The sequence below is a fragment of the Macrotis lagotis genome, chromosome 2, assembly GCF_037893015.1.
Source record: "Macrotis lagotis isolate mMagLag1 chromosome 2, bilby.v1.9.chrom.fasta, whole genome shotgun sequence".
NCBI classification, from domain to species: Eukaryota; Metazoa; Chordata; class Mammalia; order Peramelemorphia; family Peramelidae; genus Macrotis; species Macrotis lagotis.
In genome coordinates this window covers 140650966-140671427 of record NC_133659.1, presented here as the reverse complement: position 1 = coordinate 140671427, position 20462 = coordinate 140650966, and positions in this window count along the sequence as shown.

The window sequence follows — 20462 nt, the reverse complement described above, 5'->3', positions numbered from 1 at the left end:
AGGAAATCAAGACACAATAATTCAACAGCAAAAAAATGAAAAATTAGAAGAAAATGTGAAATATTTCATTGAAAAAACAACTGATCTGGAAAACAATTTCAGAAAAGATAATTTAAAAATTATTGGGTTACCTGAAAGTCATGATCAGGAAAACAGCCTTGACTTCATTTTTAAAGAATTCCTTTAGGAAAATTGCCCCGATATCCTAGAAGTGGAGGGTAAAATAAAAATCGAGAGAATCCACTGATCTCCCCAGAAAGAGATCCAAAAAAGAAAAAACAAACCCCAGAAATATTATAGCTATGTTCCAGAACTCCCAGTCAAAGAGAAAATATTACAAGCAGCCAGAAGGACACAATTCAAATATCATTTAGCTGCAGTCAGGATCACACAGGACTTAGCAGCAACCTACATTAAGGGCTCATAGGGCTTAGAATATAACATTCTGTAAGGCAAAAGAGCTTGGAATGCAACTGAGAATCAATTACCCAGCAAAACTGAACATCCTCTTGCAAGGAAAAAGATGGACTTTCAATGAAACAGGGGAATTTCAAATGTTCCTATTGAAATGACCAGAGCTGCACAGAAAGTTTGATCTTCAAGTACAGGACTCAGGTTGAAGCATAAAGAGTGGACAAGAAGGTCAAATTATGAAGGACTTAATGACGATGAACTGTGTGTATGCCTGCATGGAAATATGATACTGATAATACTCATATTAACCTTCTCATTTAATTGAGCAGGTAGAAGGAGCTTTTTTATAGGTGAGGCACAGGAGAGAATTAATTTAAAGATATAATATATGGTAAAAATGAAGTCAATGGGTAAAGGGGAAATGTACTGGGGGTAAAAGAAAGGAGAGGTGGAATAGGCTAAGATATGTCATATAAAAGATATTTCATGTGGCTCTTGCAATGGTATGGAAGGGGGAAGGCAAGGGGGAATGAGGGAACCTTCATTCTCATTGGAAATGGCTCAGAGAGGAAAGAGCACACACACACTCAATAGGGTATACACATCTAGAAGAAAAAGGAGAGAAGAGGGACAGGGGGAGGGGAGGGGGGATATGGTGATAGAGTAGAGGGTAAGTCACAGGAAAGGATAGTCAGATAAAGCACATTTTCTTTTTTACTTTTTGCAAAGTGCTGGGATTGGATGGTCTGTCTGGGCCACAGGGCCCCATGGTTTCTGGGTCTCTGGGGTAGGATATAGGCTTGGGGCCTCCTAGCCACTGGCTACCCCACAGTACATTTTTGAAGAGGGACAGAGTGAAAGGAGAGAGAAAATATAATAGATGGTAGTAGGGAGGAATGGATGGAGGGAATTACAATCAGCAATAGCAACTATGGAAAAATATAGAAGTAACTTCTATGATGGGCTTATGATAAACTTTGATCCACCTGAGACAGATGGTATCAGAACACAGACTGAAACACATTTTTCTCTTTCTTTTACTTTATTTCTCATGAAGTTTTATATTTTTGTGGAGGAGGGGTATGATATTTACTCTTAAGCAAAAATATTTAATAATGTGCAAATAAATTAAAGAAAAATTTTAAAAAGACATTCAAAACAAAAAAAAATCCATTTTCCCCTGAAGGATAATACACCATCTTGCTGAGCAGGTTATTCTTTTTTTATTATTTAAAACAAAACATTATTTTATTTTTTTACTTTGTTTTTTTTAAAAAGAATTTTCAATTGATATTTTATTTTTCCACTTACACTTCATGAAAGTTTTTCTAAGTTAAATAATTTCCTTCCCCCATTCCTTTCCACCTCCCTCCCCTCAACAACAAATACTCAGGTAAATATTGGACACATACATTTGTGTTAAATAAATTTACAGATTAGTCATTTTCAGTATGCAGAATTAGGATTGAGAAAAGAAATCCATAAGAGAAATTTCTTAAAAAATGAATATAGGGGCAGCTAGGTGTCCCAGTGGATAAAGAACCAGCCCTGGAGTCAGGAGCACCTGAGTTCAAATCTGCCCTCAGACACTTAATAATTGCCTAGCTGTATGAACTTGGACAACTCCCTTACCCCATTGCTTTAAATTTGAAAAAGGGCGGGGGGGGGGGGGGGGGATTGTAGTACACATTCCGATTCTGAAGGATTTTTAAAAATTTGTTATGTTTTGTTTTGTTTTTCTTCCTCTGAATAAGGATAACATTGTCCATAGCTGATCTAACAAGGTTGTTCTAGCTATCTGAACTGCTGAGAGGAGCTGTTTCCATCAAAGTAAATCAAATCACAAATGTTGTTGTTAATGTGTACAACATTTTCTCAGTTCTTCTCCCTTCATTCAGCATCAGATCCTGTAAGTCATTCCATATTTCTCTAGAGTCTGATTATTTATGGTTTCTTATAGAACAATTGTATTCCATATCATTCATATGCCATAGCTTGTTCAGCCATTCCCTAATTGATGGGCATCCCCTTATTTTCCAATTCTTTGCCCCTACAAAAAGAGCTGCTATGATTATTTTGGAACTTGTAGGACTTTTCCCATTTTTTATGATTTCTTCTAGGTATAGGCCTAGTAATAGGTTTGATGGGTCAAAAAGTATCATCAGTTTTATTTGGGTAAGTTTTTATTTAATGTAATTTTAACTAACTCCTTTACTTTCCAGAATATATTTGAAGACCTTCACTTCTTCAATGTAGAAGCTACTAAATCTTATATGATCCTGACTGTGCCACCATGACATTTGAATTGTTTCTTTCTGGTTGCTTGAGAAATTTTCTCCTTGGCCAGAGAGCTCTAGAATTTAGCTATAATATTCCTGAGAGTAGTTTTCACTTTTAGATTTCTTTTAAGAGTTGACCAGGGGGTGGCTAGGTGGCATAGTGGATAAAGCACCAGCTCTGGAGTCAGGAGTACCTGGGTTCAAATCCGGTCTCAGACACTTAATAATTGCCTAGCTGTGTGGCCTTGGGCAAACTACTTAACCCCGTTTGCCTTACAAAAACCTAAAAAAGAAAAAAAAAAATGAGCTGATCAGTTGTCTCTTTCAATTTCTATTGTACCCTGTGGATCTAAAATATTGGGAAGGTTTTCCTTGATAATTTCTTGAAATGTTATTTTTTTTATCATGGCTATCAGATAGTACAAAAATTCTCCTCAACCTCTTTTTCAGGTCAATCATTTTTCCAGTAACATAGTTCACATTTTCTTCTATTTTTCATTCTCTTGACTTTGTTTCTTGATGTCTCATGAAGTCATTAACTTCCCCTTGTCTAATTCTAATTTTTCAGGAGTTATTTTCTTCAGTTAAACTTTCATATTTTTCTTTCCACATATATATATATCCTATTCTGTGTCTTAAGTTCCTTACTTCAACAAATTTTTATGCTACTTTTACCATTAGACCAATTCTGTTTTTAAAAGTGTTATTTTCTTCAGTATGTTTTGAGTGTCTTTTACCAAGCCATTAATTACCTTTTCATAATTTTCTTGCCTCACTCTTTTTTCTTTTACCACTCATCTCTTTCTGTATTGTTTCCAAGAATTCTTATTGAACTTGTGTTCTTTTATTATTTTTTGAGGTTTTGCTTGTAGTTATTTTCATATTGTTGTCTTATGAATTTGTGTCTTGATCTTCCCTATCACCATAATAGTTTATATAGTTAAGTTCTTTTTTGCTGTTGGTTCATTTTCACCAGCCTAATTCATGACTATAAGCTATGTTAAAGTTGTGATCTGCTTGCCTGGGTTTTTCCTGCGGAGCAGGCACTGTTACAAGGTTCAGGATTTTTTATTTTACTGTTTTCAGAGCAATCACTAGCACCTCTCTTGACCTTGGAACTATGACCAGGAAAACTGCTCTGCTATGGCTGCTAATGCCAGTGTCATTTCTGTCTTGGCACTGTGTCCAGGACTCTTGCTCCCTATAACTGACCACAAGTGTTTGTCCTTGTTCTGGAATTGCAACCCAGGACTGCGTATAGGGAATAAAGTTGCCAATCCATGCCAGCTTCACCCAGTGCCAGTAAAAGGTCCCCTGTATCCTCTTTCTAACCAGTTGTACAGTTTCCTTACCATCTCTGGGGCTGGGAACTTCTGAAACTGCTGTTGCTACTGCTATAGCAGCTGCATCCAAGGCCCACTGCTAGTACTGCCACAGCATGAGCACTTGGCTGGCTCCCACCCTGGTGTTACAGACTTCTCCTGCCAACCTCTTAAGTTGTCCCAGGCTGGAAAAATGTCTCACCCTGACCTTTTGTTGACTCTGTTTTAAAAATCCAAGCCATTATTTTAAAGTTGTTTGGAGGGAAAAGTTAGGATAGTTTAACTGGCTTAATGCCTCTACTCCAACATCTTGTCTCCACCCCTATTTGAAACTTTGCTGATAGAACTTTACATTCCCTGCTTGGAATGCCCTTTCTCTTTTAAAAGATCACAGAATCTAGGATCTGGAAGGAATTTTAAAGGTAATTTTGTCCTGTATGTGAATATAAAACTCATCTTCCTACTGTAAAACAAATTGAATAGGTGGTCAGTCACTCTCTGTTTGAAGATCACCCAATATGGGAAAATATTGTCTCCGGAGTCAGTCCACTTATTCTCTTCATTCTTTTCTCTGGAGCCAAGAAGAATGAGTCTCTCATTTGAAAGTTCTTCAAATTCTTGAAGACAATTCAAAAACTTCCCTTTCCCAGGCTAAACATACCCAAATCCTTCAACTAATTATCATATGACTTATTATCATGTATTCTCCCTTACCCCCAGTTGTCCACTTCTAGGCAGACTCTAATTTGTCTACGTCTTTCCTAAAGTCTGGTTTCCAGAAATGAAGATTAGGCCTAACAAGGAACAGTACAGCAAGTCTATCACCTTCTTATTTCTAGGCACTATGTCTCCTAATGCAACCAAAAGTATTAACTTTTTCTTAGGTGGAGTAAATTGCAGCATATTGCTTATTTTAAATATAGTTCACTAAAACTTCTTAAACTTTTCCAAAAAATTATAACTAAGGTGAAATTTTACACTTATCTTTATTTAATTTTATCATGTTTTTATTTTATCTACCATTCAAATTTATTATGATTAATCTGCTTTAATCTTTGATATATTAATCATCTTTTTTTACTTTGGATCTTCTATGGATTTGATGTCATCTATGTCTTTATCTAATTCATTAGTAAAAAGTTAAAAACTAGGACAACTAGTTAGTGAAGTAGATAGAGTTCCAGCCCTGGAATTGAGGAACTGAGTTCAAATCCAGACTCAGACACATTTAGAAGCTGTGTGAATTACTTAACTCAGTTTGCCTCAGTTCCTTTTCTGTAAAATAAGCTGGAGAAGGAAATGGCAAACCACTCCTATATCCTTACCAAGAAAACCTCCAATAGTGTCACAAAGAGCTGGATACAACTAGAAATTGACTCAACATTATCTATCAGATAATAGAACCAGAAAGCTAGAATTATGCATTAAAAATGTTATCTTTTATAAATTAAGATAAAAATACTAGAATTATAAATGCACATCTTAAATATCCTTAAAGTATGATAAAAAAAAATGTGGTTTAAGAATGTAATAGAATACTACTGAGTTATAAGAAATAATGATCAGGCAAATATAAAAAAAAACTGGAAAGACTTATAAGAACAGAGTGAAGTGGGGGCAGCTAGGTGGTGTAGTGGATAAAGCACTGGCCCTGGAGTCAGGAGTACCTGGGTTCAAATCCGGTCTCAGACACTTAATAATTACCTAGCTGTATAGCCTTGGGCAAGCCACTTAACCCTGTTTGCCTTACGAAAACCTAAAAAAAAAAAATTTAGAAAAAAAAAGAACAGAGTGAAGTGAGCAGAACCAGGAGAACATTGTATACAATAAGAGTAACATTGTGTGATGATTGATTATGATAATCTTAGTTCTTCTCAGCAATGCAATGATTCAAGACAATTCCAAAAGATGCATAATGGAAAATGCTGTCCACAACCAGAGAAAGATCTGATGCAGATCTAAACAACTATTTTCACTTTCTTTGCTTTTTTCACATTTATTTTTACCTTTGTTCTGTTTCTTCTTTTACAACATGACTGTGGAAATATGTTTTTTTGTGATATCTTATGTAGAGCATATCAGATTGCTTACTCTGTTGGGGAGGGGATTATAAAGGAGAGAGAAATATTTAGAACTTAAAAATCTTATAAAAATAAATTTTCTTTACATGGAATTGGAAAAAATAAAATACTATTAAAAAATTCAACAAATAAAAAGTACTCAAACTAAAGTAATACTAGTCAGAACTCTTGCCCCAAACCACATAGATATAATATTAATCTATAAAAATTTAACTCATTCCCTTTGACCCAGAAATTCCAATTCTAGGCCTATATCCAGGATAAATCATTAAAAAATGGGAAAAGTCCCACATGTTCCAAAATATTTCTAGCAGCTCTTTTTGTAGTGGCAAAGAATTGGAAATTGAGGGGATGTCCATCAATTGGGGAATGGCTAAACAAGTTATGGTACATGAATACTAGGGAATATTATTGTTCTATAAGAAACCATAAATGGTTGGACTCAAGAGAAGCATGCAATCTGATGCTAAGTGAAGGGAACAGAACTAAGAGAAAAATGTACACATCAGCAACATTATGAGATGAATAACCCCTAGGACAAGCATATTAGATCAACTATGGACAATGTTATCCCCATCCAGAGAAAGAAAAATAAAAAACGAAAATGAAAAACCCAACCCTTCAGAATCTAATGAATACTTTATAAATATTTTCTCTTATGTATCTCTTTCCCTAAATCCTAATTCCTTACACCAAAAAATAACTAATCTATAAACATGTTTGTCAGAAATATGTTTGTAAAATGCTAACCTGACTGCCACTGAGGGGAGGGGGGTGGGAAGGGAGGTGGAAGGAAATTTTGTTACTTAAAAATGTACATGTGCATATGGTTGAAAAGAATAATTAAATAATAAAAAAAGAAAAACAATTTAAGAGATTGTTGTCTTTAGTTGCTTTTTTATTGTGTCCAGCTCTTTATGATCTTTTTGGGGGGTTTTCCTGGTAAAGATACTGGAATGGTGTGCTGTTTACTTCTCCAGTTCTTTTCATAGATGAGGAAATTGAGAGAAACAAGATTAAGTGACTTGCTTAGGGTCACAGCTAGTAGGTTCTCCTAACTCCAGAGCCAGCACTTTTATTCACTGTATTACCTAGTTATCCTCAACTGCCCTAAATATAATAATAATTCATAAAAAAATAATATGCAAGAGATATGAAAGAATGTTAGGTACAAGAGAGAAACATGAACCAAAGGAAAGAAAGGTTGAGATTAGGAAGCTTCGAAATTATCATTTGTTTTTAGAAAGATTTTATTTATTTTGAGTTTTACAATTTTCCCCCCATTCTTGCTTCCCTGCCCCGCCAAAGGCATTCTGTTAGACTTTACATTGTTTCCATGGTATACATTGATCTCAGTTGAATGTGATGACAGAGAAATCATATCCTTAAGGAAGAAAAATAAAGTATAAGATCGTAACATTACATAATAAGATAACTTTTTTTCTAATTTGAAGGTAATAGTCTTTGTTCTTTGATGGTATTCTTCATTGCAGATAGCCCAAAATTGTCCCTGATTGTTGTACTGATGGAATGAACAAGTCCATCAAGGTTGATCATTACCCCCATGTTGCTGTTAGGGTGTACAGTGTTTTTCTGGTTCTGCTCATCTCGCTCAGCATCAGTTCATGCAAATCCCTCCAGGTTTCCCTGAATTCCCGTCCCTCCTGGTTTCTAATAGAACAATAGTGTTCCATGACATACATATACCACAGATTGCTAAGTCATTCCCCAATTGAAGGACATTCACTTGATTTCCAATTCTTTGCCACCACAAATAGCTGCTATGAATATTTTTCTTATAGAACAATAGTATTCCATAACTTGTTTAGTTTGAGTACTTTTCATTTGTCAAATTTTAATAGTATTTTATTTTTTCCAATTCCTTGTAAAGAAAATTTTCCAAATTTATTTTTATACGATTTTTGAGTTCTTATGCCCAAAGGGCAACAAAAATGTGCATACCCTTTGACCCAGCAATACCACTACTGGGTCTATACCCTGAAGAGATGATGAAAAAGGGTAAAAATATCACTTGTACAAAAATATTTATAGCAACCCTGTTTGTGGTGGCAAAGAATTGGAAATCCAGTAAATGTCCTTCAATTGCGGAATGGCTTAGCAAACTGTGGTATATGTATGTCATGGAACACTATTGTTCTATTAGAAACCAGGAGGGACGGGAATTCAGGGAAACCTGGAGGGATTTGCATGAACTGATGCTGAGCGAGATGAGCAGAACCAGAAAAACACTGTACACCCTAACAGCAACATGGGAGTGATGTTCAACCTTGAAGGACTTGCTCATTCCATCAGTGCAACAATAGGGAACAATTTTGGGCTGTCTGCAAAAAAGGGTACCATCTGCATCTAGATAAGGAGCTGTGGAGTTTGAACAAAGTGCAAGGACTATTCCCTTTAATTTAGAAAAAAACAGCTTATTGTCTGATCTTGTTACCTCTTAGACTTTTCTTCTCTTTAAGGATATGATTTCTCTCTCATCACACCCAATTTGGAACAAGGTACAACATGGAAACAAAGTAAAGAATGACAGAGTGCTTTCTGTGGGGGGGGGGGGGGGGAGGGAAGCAAGATGGGGGAAAAATGTAAAACTCAAATAATATCTTTAATAAAAATAAAAATAAAAAAAAGATTTTTGAGTTCTAAATATTTCTCTCTCCTTTATAATCCCCTCCCCAACAGAGTAAGCAATCTGATATGCTCTACATAAGCTATCACAAAAAAACATATTTCCACAGTCATGTTGTAAAAGAAGAAACAGAACAAAAGTAAAAATGAATGTGAAAAAAGCAAAGAAAGTGAAAATAGTTGTTTAGATCTGCATCAGATCTTTCTCTGGTTGTGAACGGCATTTTCCATCATACATCTTTTGGAACTGTCTTGAATCATTGCATTGCTGAGAACTAAGATTATCATAATCAATCATCACACAGTGTTACTCTTATTGTGTACAATGTTCTCCTGGTTCTGCTCACTTCACTCTGTTCTTTTTTTTTTCTAAATTTTTTTTTAGGTTTTCGTAAGGCAAACAGGGTTAAGTGGCTTGCCCAAGGCTATACAGCTAGGTAATTATTAAGTGTCTGAGGCCGCATTTGAACCCAGGTACCACAGTTTGTTAAGCTTTTTCCCAATTGAAGGACATTTACTTGATTTCCAATTCTTCACCACAAACATGGCTGCTATAAATATTTTTGTACAAGTGATGTTTTTATCCTTTTTCATCATCTCTTCAGGATATAGACCCAGTAGTAGTAGTATTGCTGGATCAAAGGGTATGCACATTTTTCTTGCCCTTTGGGCATAATTCCAAATTGCTCTCCAGAAAGGTTGGATAAGTTCACAGTTCCACCAACAATGTAATTAGTGTCCCAGATTTCCCGCATGAAATGGACCGTTTTAAAGGGGTCTTAAAGTCCCTTAGAAGTGCCTCTGATGACAAACATCTTCCTGCCTGGGAAAAGTAGATGCTTTTTAGTGTGCTTTTGTCCTATGTACTCTATATATCATGCTACCTCATCTGATTACGAAACATGTTACTTCAATACCTTATGTTATTTCCTCCTTCTTTACAGAGACTAATCATCAAGCATGGAAGATGACTCCCTGATCAGAGATAAATATAGTACTTTTTCAATTTTACATGTGTTATTCATTCATATGACACTATGATCATTAACCTATAGCCTTCTTCAGATCATGATTTCTTCTCTGGCAAGAATATCTTTCTCAGCTTTTGGTAAGTGCATATTTGAATCAATATTTCGTATTTTACTTCCATTTTGTCCAGACATAACAACATACTATTTTACAAAGGAATCAGAAGGATTGCAATAAGGGAAGGCTCTAAGAACAAGAATAGCTACTGTGTGTCTGCATAAAATCTACATCGACTTCTAGGAAAACCTGGAAACAAAATTCTCCATCCCAAATCTCATTGCTCCTTTTAACATTGCCTGTACCACATGTGTGTCTTGCTTGGCCATGTGTTGCTTGTTATCAGACAGCGTCTATGTCTTGCAGACTGTCCAAATAGAATCACTAGTCTCTCAGATACATTCTGTTTATAGGTCCTGCTCAGGCTTTAGAAGACAACCAATAGCAATACATTTCTTTGCAACTGGGTATGGATCAATTCTGAATTGACTGTAGTTGTTTCAATCAAAACTCAGATTAAATCAAACACAATACACCACCGTCATCATCATCATCATCATTATCATATGAATGAGAAAGTTTTTAACACTCTCCACACAAATATTAAGAAAATAATAAAATAAATAATAAAATAACACAGAAGACTTATATTTTTGGCTGAAATAATCAGTTTATATTTATAAACTAGAGGAAAACAAGTCTTTTATCAAATTAGGAAGAGTGAAGAGCTTAGACTACCAATGAAAACCATTGATACCACACAGGAAATATCTTAGAATTAGCTGAAAGAATCAGATATGCTCCTTGGTGCTATAAATCACATAAGAAACCAGTTCAGAATTTCATATTCTAGCAGCAGAGAAGTCTACTGGGGAAGCTGCCCCAGTTAGGATCATGAAAAGGAATCTCTTGGAGAGGGGACAGGAAAAAGAGAAATGTAGGCAATCACAAGAGTTTGGGAATTCCATTAGCACCATCAGAAATAACAGTCAAATTCCCATTGGCAAATAGGAGTCAATGATCACATTCACCTGTTGGCAATTCACCAGTGGGTGATAAGAGCATCTTCATTGGGAACTGAGAAACACTTGGAGGACAAATTGGACACAACAGGGAAAGCAGCTTCAAAATTTTATAAGAGCACTAAACTTCAGGGTCCAGAACATGCACATTAGATTTTATGAGTGCTAAAGTCAAGGAGACAACTTGATTCAGTGACTAGAAATTTTCATGAAAATACTTTTACCCCACATGTGCATTCTTTGTTTGAACTGGGCTCAAAGCAAATGCACATTATGCAAGTGAAGACTGTGCTTTCTATACCTAATGAAATCTAGCTGATAATCAGTGGGGAGATTACTGGATAGAGGATTGTGAGTGATAGTATTAAAAAAAAAAACCCTGCTCCTTCTAATCAGGCCTAGAAACTTAAGGGGAGTAGGCAAGAACCCTTTGAGGCTTGGCTAACAAATGGGAATAGGTGTTAGCATTATCATCAGTTAGTGAAAGGATACAAAAAAATTTCTTTTCAAAGTTCTAAAATTAAAGACCCAGAGTGGCCATAGGAAACACATAAATTATATAGAAAAATAATTTTAGAATCTCCCTACAATTCCAATAAATTTCCCAAGACATTTTGAAGTATACTTTATCAAACAAAATTTTCTGATTGTACTTCACCAACAACAAAAAAATTTTCTTTGGATTAATTTTCACAGTTAGATAATGAAGGAAAAAAAAAACCTTGAAAATATTCTCTTACCCTTGGACACATGTTTCCAACCTCAAACAGGTTGCTCCTCTTTATGTAGCTTGATGCCTTCCATGCTCCCAGGGACTGAACATAATTGGGAGCAGACTTATTGAGGACACCTAATCAGTTTTAGCTCTAAACACAAGCAAAACACTGGTGTCACCCTCCCAAGTGGCAGAAATTACAGGTATACACCAGTACACCTGGCCAGTCCAATCCTTTATGCATATACAGTGCACAAATCTATATTTATAAAATTTATAAATACATTCCTCCACTAAAATCTTACCTTACCTATCTTCTTAAAGACTTCCAGAAGAGTATAAGTTCTTTTGACTTTTGTTGTTCAGTCATGTCCAAAGGGCAGCTAGATGGTACATTGGATAGAATGCTGTACCTAAAGTCTGGAGGATTCAAATCCAGCCTTGTACATTTGACTCTGACTAGCCATGTGACTCTGGGCAAGTCACTTAACCCTAATTGCCCCACATTCAGGGCTATCTCCAGTCATCCTGATGCATATCTGGTCACTGGACCTAGATGACTTTGAAGGAGAAAGTGAAATTGGTGACTTTGCATAGCAATCCCCCACTCAAATTCAATTTGTGTGCTTGTCATAGCATCACATTTTTGATGTCATGGTCTTCTTCGAGAACAAAGAACAAAATAACAACATTCATTTCAACTCTTCGTGATCCCATGAACCATACACAACACATAAGTACTATTCAAAGATAAATGGAGTTGTTTGTCATTTCCTTTTCCAGTATACAAAGGCAAGCAGAAGTTGAGTGACTTGTCCAGGTTCACACAGCTAGTCTGAGGTCAGATTTGAACCTAGATCTTCCTAACTCCAGGTCCAGCATTCTATTCACTGAACCATCTAGTTGCCTCTTAAGCTCTGAAAGATCCTATTGAATTAGAAAAGTCTTAGGCCCATACTTCCAACACATAATTTCGATTGAATGAAGATCACTTTATTTAATTTCAAAGTAGTTCATCACCAGCAGGTTGGGTGTTATGTTGAATAATTGTGGCCAAGATAACTCATGAAGAGCATTTACTAAGCTATGGAGAGGGTTGCAATTTTGAGTTGATGGAAGAATACCATCAATGATTAATTACAATTATTTTTTTAAACTTAATAGCATTTTTTTCAACACCCATTTTTCATAAAATTTTCTTTCTCTTTCCCTTCCTTACCCCCCCTCCCTAAGACAGCAAGCAATCTGATATAGGTTATATTTGTTAAACATATTTTCATATTAGTAATGTTGTGAAAGAAGAATCAGAACAAAGGGGAAAACTACAAGAAAGATAAAAACATATTTAAAATGTGAAAATAATATACTTTGATCTACATTCAGATTTCATAGTTCTTTCCTCCGAATGTATGGCATTTTCCATCACAAATCTTTTAGAATTGTCTTTGATCACCATATTGCTGAAGAGAGCTAAATCTATCATAGTTGGTAGTTGATCATCACACAATGTTCCTGTTACTATCATTACAATTCTTTTGAAGCAATGAAGCAATAAAGATCGCTGATATATTTTAATCTTGTCTCATGATACATAGTCTAAAGTTGTTTCCATTTAAGTGGGATCTGGATCATTCTGATCCAATTTGACCATAAGTGGTCCTTTACTATGATGATCTCTCCTTGCATGCCATGAAATAAATGACCATAGCTTATCAATGTAAACTAGAAATGGAAGCAGTTCTAGTATGATTTTCCCACGTCTTTAGAGGAGGGCAACATCTTTATCTGAGTTCACCATAGAATCTCAAGCAGTTGGAGCTATTGCTAGTCTTTAGGGATAAAAGCAGTGTTTCAGGGAGCTGATTAGTATCCCTGTAGTCAAACCTGGTAAGTATTGTGTCCAGGGATCTAAAAAATCACATTTTAGGAATGTCATTGACAAGCTGAAAAATATGTCTGGAGGATCATGACATTCTGAAGACTATGCTATTTAGATTGAAGAACTGCAAATATTTGATCCAAAGAACAAAAGATTTGTGAAATACATGAGTGCTATCTTCAATGATGTAAAGGGTTTTTGCATGAAAGATGGATTTGACTCATGATTTGTTCTGCTTGACTCCAGAAGGCAAGCCTAGGAACAATGTGTGGGAATTGCAAAAAGACAGAAGATTTCAACTAGAGTAGGGAAATAATTCCCAAGAATTAGAGATGTTAAAAAGTAGAATGAGTTACTTCAGGAAGCAATGAAGTACTTTTGTACAGGTTATTGAGTACTCCATAGCATACTTGCTGAAGGTCTACAGCTTATTGAAGATGTTTAATAAATGGCTGTTGATTGCCATATTTTCAGTTGTTATGTAGGAAATCCCTGCTCAAGTATGATTTGAACTAAGGGTAGTAAGATGGTGCAGTGAATAGAGCACTGGCCTTGGAGTCAGGAGGACAGGAATTCAAATCCAGTCTCAGACACTTGCTATGTGACATTGGGCAAGTCACTTAATCCTGATTTCCTCCTCACATCCAGGGCCATCTCCAGTCGTCCCAATCCATATCTGGCTACTAGATCCAGATGAATCTGAAGGGGAAAGTGAGGCTGGTGACTTAGCACAGCACATGTGCTTTTCATGCATGGCATCACCTCCCTAATGTCTTCTTCAGGAATGAAAGACCAAAAGATAATCATAATGATTTCAATTAATCTCTAATAAAAGCAAAGAGCTAACATGAAACATGGAGACATGTTTGTGATTTCCAAGATCAGAAGATGCGTGTAGACCTTGGGAAAGGATAGATTTATTTTCAAGTTACTCCCCAAGAAGAGTTTTACTATATTATATTAGAGTAAGTAATTTTTTTTAAAGTAACTTGACTGGAGACTTATTAGTTTATTTGCCAAAAAGGGGAGGGTGGGAGTGGGGAAGAGGACAGATGCTTTCCTACTTCATGGACCTCATGGCCAGAATAGCACTATGTTAGGATCACACTCAACTGCAAGGGAGAAAAAATGGACTGAATGTCTTCCAGGGACATCACCTGTTCTTCCACATCTGTGTGCTATAATCCACTGAAGGCCAGCTGTGCTTCCTTCCCCATTATGAGTACACTATTAGTCCCATTCACTGTCTTTTATTACACAGCTGCAGCCACTTCCTAGTCTACTGCAGTCTTGCTTCCTCTCTGAAATCTGGGTTACACTGAGCATTCCCTTCCTCATAGCCTGTTTCTCTGCTTCCATCAGCACCACCACAACCAAGAAAGTGCTCCCAAACCACAGGCAGTGTGGACACGCCAACATGGGCTTAAGCACAGACTTTGCCCGAGGTGTGAGGACCATATGGATGCACTTGAACTGCGGAGCAGCCAAAACAATTCCCAGACGATGCCAGAAAATACTTTTGGAAAAACATTTTGGAAATTCCCAAATAGATGTCCCTGAAGGGAGAAAAGCCTGAGAGTGTGTCCATCTTCAAAGCCCAAGTCTCTCTGAATTGCGTGCTTCAGATCATAAACAGGAGTGTAATATTCCAGATCGACAGTCTCTAAGGGTCTTGCAAATTGCTGTAAACTCTATGTACATAACCACAGATTTCTACAAATTTGAGAGCAATTTTCTAAATTAAAAGCTAAAACCAATCAATGTTTTTCTATGGAAATATTGCAATTTCCTTGGATCTACATGTGCTGTTTATAAAATAAGCATTCTACACCATTGTCCCCTGGCAGGAAGTCAGGGGGGCTTATGGTTGGATTCTCAGAAGATTTCTCTGGTTTTCCCACATTTTTAGAGGAAGATCATTCCTTGTATCATATTTCTGAATTGGATAGGGTTGATCAGTCCCAGAAAATTTATCTCTTTCACAGATAATTTGTATTAAAAGATTCATTCAAGAAAATCTATTGTAGTATGTGCAAGAAATTGGACTAGGACTTTCATGGCTATGAAAGGTTTTAAAGCACAGTACTTCCTCTCCATGAATTTACAATACATTTGAGAGCGTGAGGGAGAGGGAAAATATGTATCTAATCTTGTATGCAACACTAACTGCATGATAAAGGGCAAATAATCTTACCTATTTTCAATTCACTTTGTTTATCATAACATACAAATCCAGAGTCCCAAAAGTCTTAGTGCAATTTAAAACTACAGGGACTCCCCTCTTCAGTATTTTCCCTACTACCATACAATATTGTTATGAGAAAAGTGCTCTGTCAACTAAAACATTATAGAAATTGAGCTATTACTATTCTTATTATTCAGAATAAAAGCTTTCTCTGATGCCTACTTGCTAAGTGAGTGACCCTGGCTTCTGGAAGGGTATCACAGAAAAACACAAATCCTTGTAGAATCCACCAAGATAGAAGGATTTGAAATCCTAGATCTAGGGACAGAGGCATAATTTTAAAAAGTTATCAGAGGAAAACTACCTGAGTTGTAAGAGACTCATTCTCCAATTAGCATTGCTATTTATTTATGATATTTTTAGCTATGCCAACTCTCAAAATCTATGAGGGAGGGAAGAAGGGAGGAAAGGAGGAAGGGAGGGAGGGTAGGTCCTCAGAGAAGACAATGAATATGAAGAACATTATAAACATTAAAAGAGTTTACAAATGGGATTATCTGATCTTGTTTTTTAAAAAAGGGACAATGGAGAGATTTCTCAAAGGAACAAATCAGATCTCAATGAACTGTTGGGAGTAGCAAAGAAGAAAATGAGGTATCCTTGATTAGGTGGTAACTCAAGGATAGTCTCAAACTTAAATGGCTGGAGTAGGCCTGTGATATAAATTGAACCTATGACTTCCTGTGAATTTTAGACTATCAATAAGGGCTACAATGAGTTAGTTTGGAATGTCTAAGAGATCCTTGGTTTAGGCATAATTTTCATAGGTCTGGATGCAACTGATATTCTGATGTCTATGCAAGGGACCATGTACAAAATTTTGAAGAGTTCAGTTATCCATCATGCCAAAGAAGAAATGTATGCAAAGAACTTTAAATTGTCCACAGTGATTCTTCATGTTTCTGCAGAGTCAGGATAGATGTGAGATTCCAAAATAGAGCTACATCTTTTTTGAAAAAATAAGTCTATACTATTTGCAATGAGTCTATCTGGTGCTGAATTTTGTTTGCATGGAATCTATAATTTAGTTGGGAATACATTTGATACATAAATAAAAAGAATATGAAAAATCATGCTGAGTACATAAGAATAATTCAAGAACAGTTTAATGATTAATGTAGACTCAAAGAAGAGAAATATAATTTCCAATTATTTGGATAAAGGAAGACTTCATAAAAAAGTTGACTTTGGATATTGGTCTTGAAGGACAGATAAGATAGGGAGAAATGCCATTGAAGGCAAGATGATTCTATATTGCATAGGGCCTTGAAAATTGGGCAAAAGCTGAGAAGCAATTTTCATAGCTAATCAAATTTATAAGGTTACAAGTTATTATCCAGTTGATAAATGGTCAAAGGATATGAACAGACAATTTTTCAAATGAAGAAATTAAAGCTATATATCATATGAAAAAATGCCCCCAATCATTTTTGGTTAGAGAAATGCAAATTAAAACAACACTGAAGTATCACCTCATACCTATCAGATTGGCCAAGATGAGATAAAGGGAAAATGATCAATATTGGAAAGGTTGTGGGAGGATTGGGCCATTAATACATTGCTAGATGAACTGATCTAATCATTCTGGAGAGCAATATGACACTATGCCTAAAGAGCAATAAAACTATTCATATCTTTTGACCCAGCAATACAAATACTAGGAATATCCAGAAGAAATCATAAAAAGTGGGAAAAGCTTTTCTTTACCAAAAATAAATGAAGCCTCTACTCTGACATTCACACTACAGATCCTCCCAAGAAAAAGAGAAAATTCAAAGTTTTCAACTGCAGACATGGGGAGGATCTTCAGTGAAGGTCTGTCTCTTTGGAGGGGAGGAAGGGAGTCCAGGAGACAGGAGAGCAGAAAAGTCGGTGAAGTGGGAGCTTTTAGCCACAGTACAATCCAGGTCCCAAAAGCCTAACAACAGCAGAGGTCCAGGCAGCTAGATAGCAAACCAGCAGGAAAGACCCCAACCCCAAACAAAGTCTAAACCCTGAGAACACCAGGGTAAAAGACAAAGCTGGGTTAGGAACAAACTATTAAGTCAGAACCTGGAGAATAAAGGGGGGGGGGGGCCCTCCACAAAGGCACAGCCTGGGCTGCACAGGCAACATCTCGACCACTGAAAAGCCAGAGATCAGACCCCAGTCCCAGCAAAAAAAAAAAAAAAAAAAAAAAAAGCTTTTATCTATATTCCCTATATCCCAGGAGCAGATCTAAAACAAAAAAGATGAACAAAAAAGCTGAAAGAGTGCTCCACCATAGAAAACTACTTTACAGACAAAGATGATAACAATGCCAGGTCTGAAGGAGAAAGCAGTGAAAAATCACTCACAGGAGAAGTATCAAAGCATTCTATAAATTATATTCAATGGGCTAGATGGTACAGTGGATCGAGCACTAGCCCTAGCCCTGGAGTCAGGTGGACCCAAGTTCAAATCCAACTTCCGACACTTAATGATTGCCTAACTGTGCTTTGGACAAGTAACTTAACCCCATTGCTTTAAATAAATGAAATTTTAAAAATATGTTTAAAAAAACAAAGAAGAGAGGAAGAAGAAAAGTGGAAAAAAGAAATGAAAGTCATGCAGGAAAATTATGAAAAGTTGAGCAAAGAAATCAACTCCATTAAAAGTAAAAAATAACACACTAGAAAAGTTAAATTGAAATTAAATAAAAGTTAAATTGAAAAAGCTAATTTAAGAAAATAAAATCCTAAGAATTAGAATTGAACAAATAGAAACCAATGAATCGACCGGACAACAAGACTCCATCAAACAAAATAAAAAGGCTGAAAAAACTGAAGAAAATGTAAAATACCTTTTAGGGAAAATGAATGACCTGGAAAATATATGCAGAAGATACAATCTACAAATCATCAGACTACTAGAAAGCCTGAATCAAAAGAAGAACCTGGAAAAATCATGCAGGAAATTATAAGGGAAAACTGCCCAAATCACTAGACCAAGATGATAATATAACTCTTGAAAGAAGACCAGGAAGAGAGACCCCAGGATTAAAACTTCAAGGGCTGTAATAGCCAAATTCTAGAACTCTCAAATAAAAGAAAAAATATTGCAAGCAGCAAAAAAGAAAACAATTAAAAAACAATGGAAACACAATCAGTCTCACACAGGACCTGTCAGTCTCAACAATGAAGGATGGGAAGAACTGGAATAGCATATTTTGGAGAGCAAAGGACCTGGGATTACAACTCAGAATGTACTCCTGCAAAGTTCAGCATATATTGTCAGGGGAAAAGATGGATATTCAATGAAATAAAGGACTTCCAGAATTTCCTGACAGAAAGACCAGAACTGAACAGAGGATTCAATCACCAAATACACAACTGAAGAGTTGCAAAAATAAGGTAAATGAAAAAGGGAAGGGAAAAAACAAAGCAAAACAAAACAAATGTTGGTCAAGACCATCAAATTGTATATAGACCTAAAGGGGAAGATATGACACTTCTAATTCTTTAGAACTTTGCTTCTCTTAGAATAATTAAAGGGTAGAATATAATTGAATAGAATGAACCTAAAGGATATGGGTATAATTGGGTCTTTTCTCTCCATTGAAGAGGTCCAAGATGACATCACTATATTTAAGACAGAAAGCCCTGAAGAAAAGCAGGGGTGTTAACTTTAAACTTAAATATCTCATTATCCTTTGACCAATTTTAATATTACTGTGCTTAGCACCTTGTCTAATGAGAGCATCATAAACTGGGAGGAGCTGAGTCTGTGTCTCTGCAGTCTACAATCATTTGTAGAGACACAGACTCAGCTCCTCCCTCCTCAAGTGACATCTTCAGAGCCTCCCAGTACTTAGAGCCCTTTAAACATCATAAACTGGGTGGCCCTGAGTCAGTGCTTCTGTAACTTATAATCATAAACAAGGTTCTCAGGTGAGACTTCCATAGCCTTCCAACACTTAGAGATCTTTAAGATTCTTGCAGTTAATTAGAACAGGGTTTGACTTAACCCTTGATTCACTTAACAAGGGGTTAAGCACCCTAACCCTGGGTGGAGGATGGAGATGGGGGGAGGGGTAATGCATGAGAGAAAATATGCCTGGGATGAGGAACACAAATAGTTCAAGAAATGATATGTCTTTGGACGATACTTTGACTCATAAAGAAGACTATGTGTTCTTGAAAGATACTTGAAAAGGGGGTAGGGTGAAAAATGATTATAATTATAATTTTATGCAATTTGAGTCAATGCTGCTTGTCAAGCAATCAAGCAAATAATCTGTGATGGTTCCTTCACAATAATAGGAGTTTATCAAGCAATCAGATAATCAAATTATGATTGATGATACCTGAATAATAGGATTAAAACAATAAATAACACCAAGGCAAGAGGCACAAAGTTTTATAATTTTAGAGGGAAAGAAGGGAGTATGTGAATGTTGAGTAAGTCCTATTTAATAGATTTAGCTCAGAGAGGGAATAAAATACATTATCATTTGGGTTTAAAAATCTTCTCTAATCTATGGGTGGGTGGAGAGCGACTGGGAAAGGGGAAGATATGAGAAAAAGGGACTGATAAAGGGAAGGAGTAAAATAAATTGAAAGTTAAATTTTTAAAAGAAAAGAGAAAGGGAAAAGGTAGTAAAATTTTGATGAGGAGGAATAAAAGAAAAAAGTAGCAAAAATGTAAATGGAGAAAGATAGCATGGAGGGAAGTACAGAATTACTAATCTTAACTATAAATGTGAATGGGATGAACTGTCCCATAAAACAGAAGCAGATAGTAGAATGGATTAAAAACCAGAATCCTCTAATATGTTGTTTACAAGAAACACAATTGAAGCAGAGAGATACACAT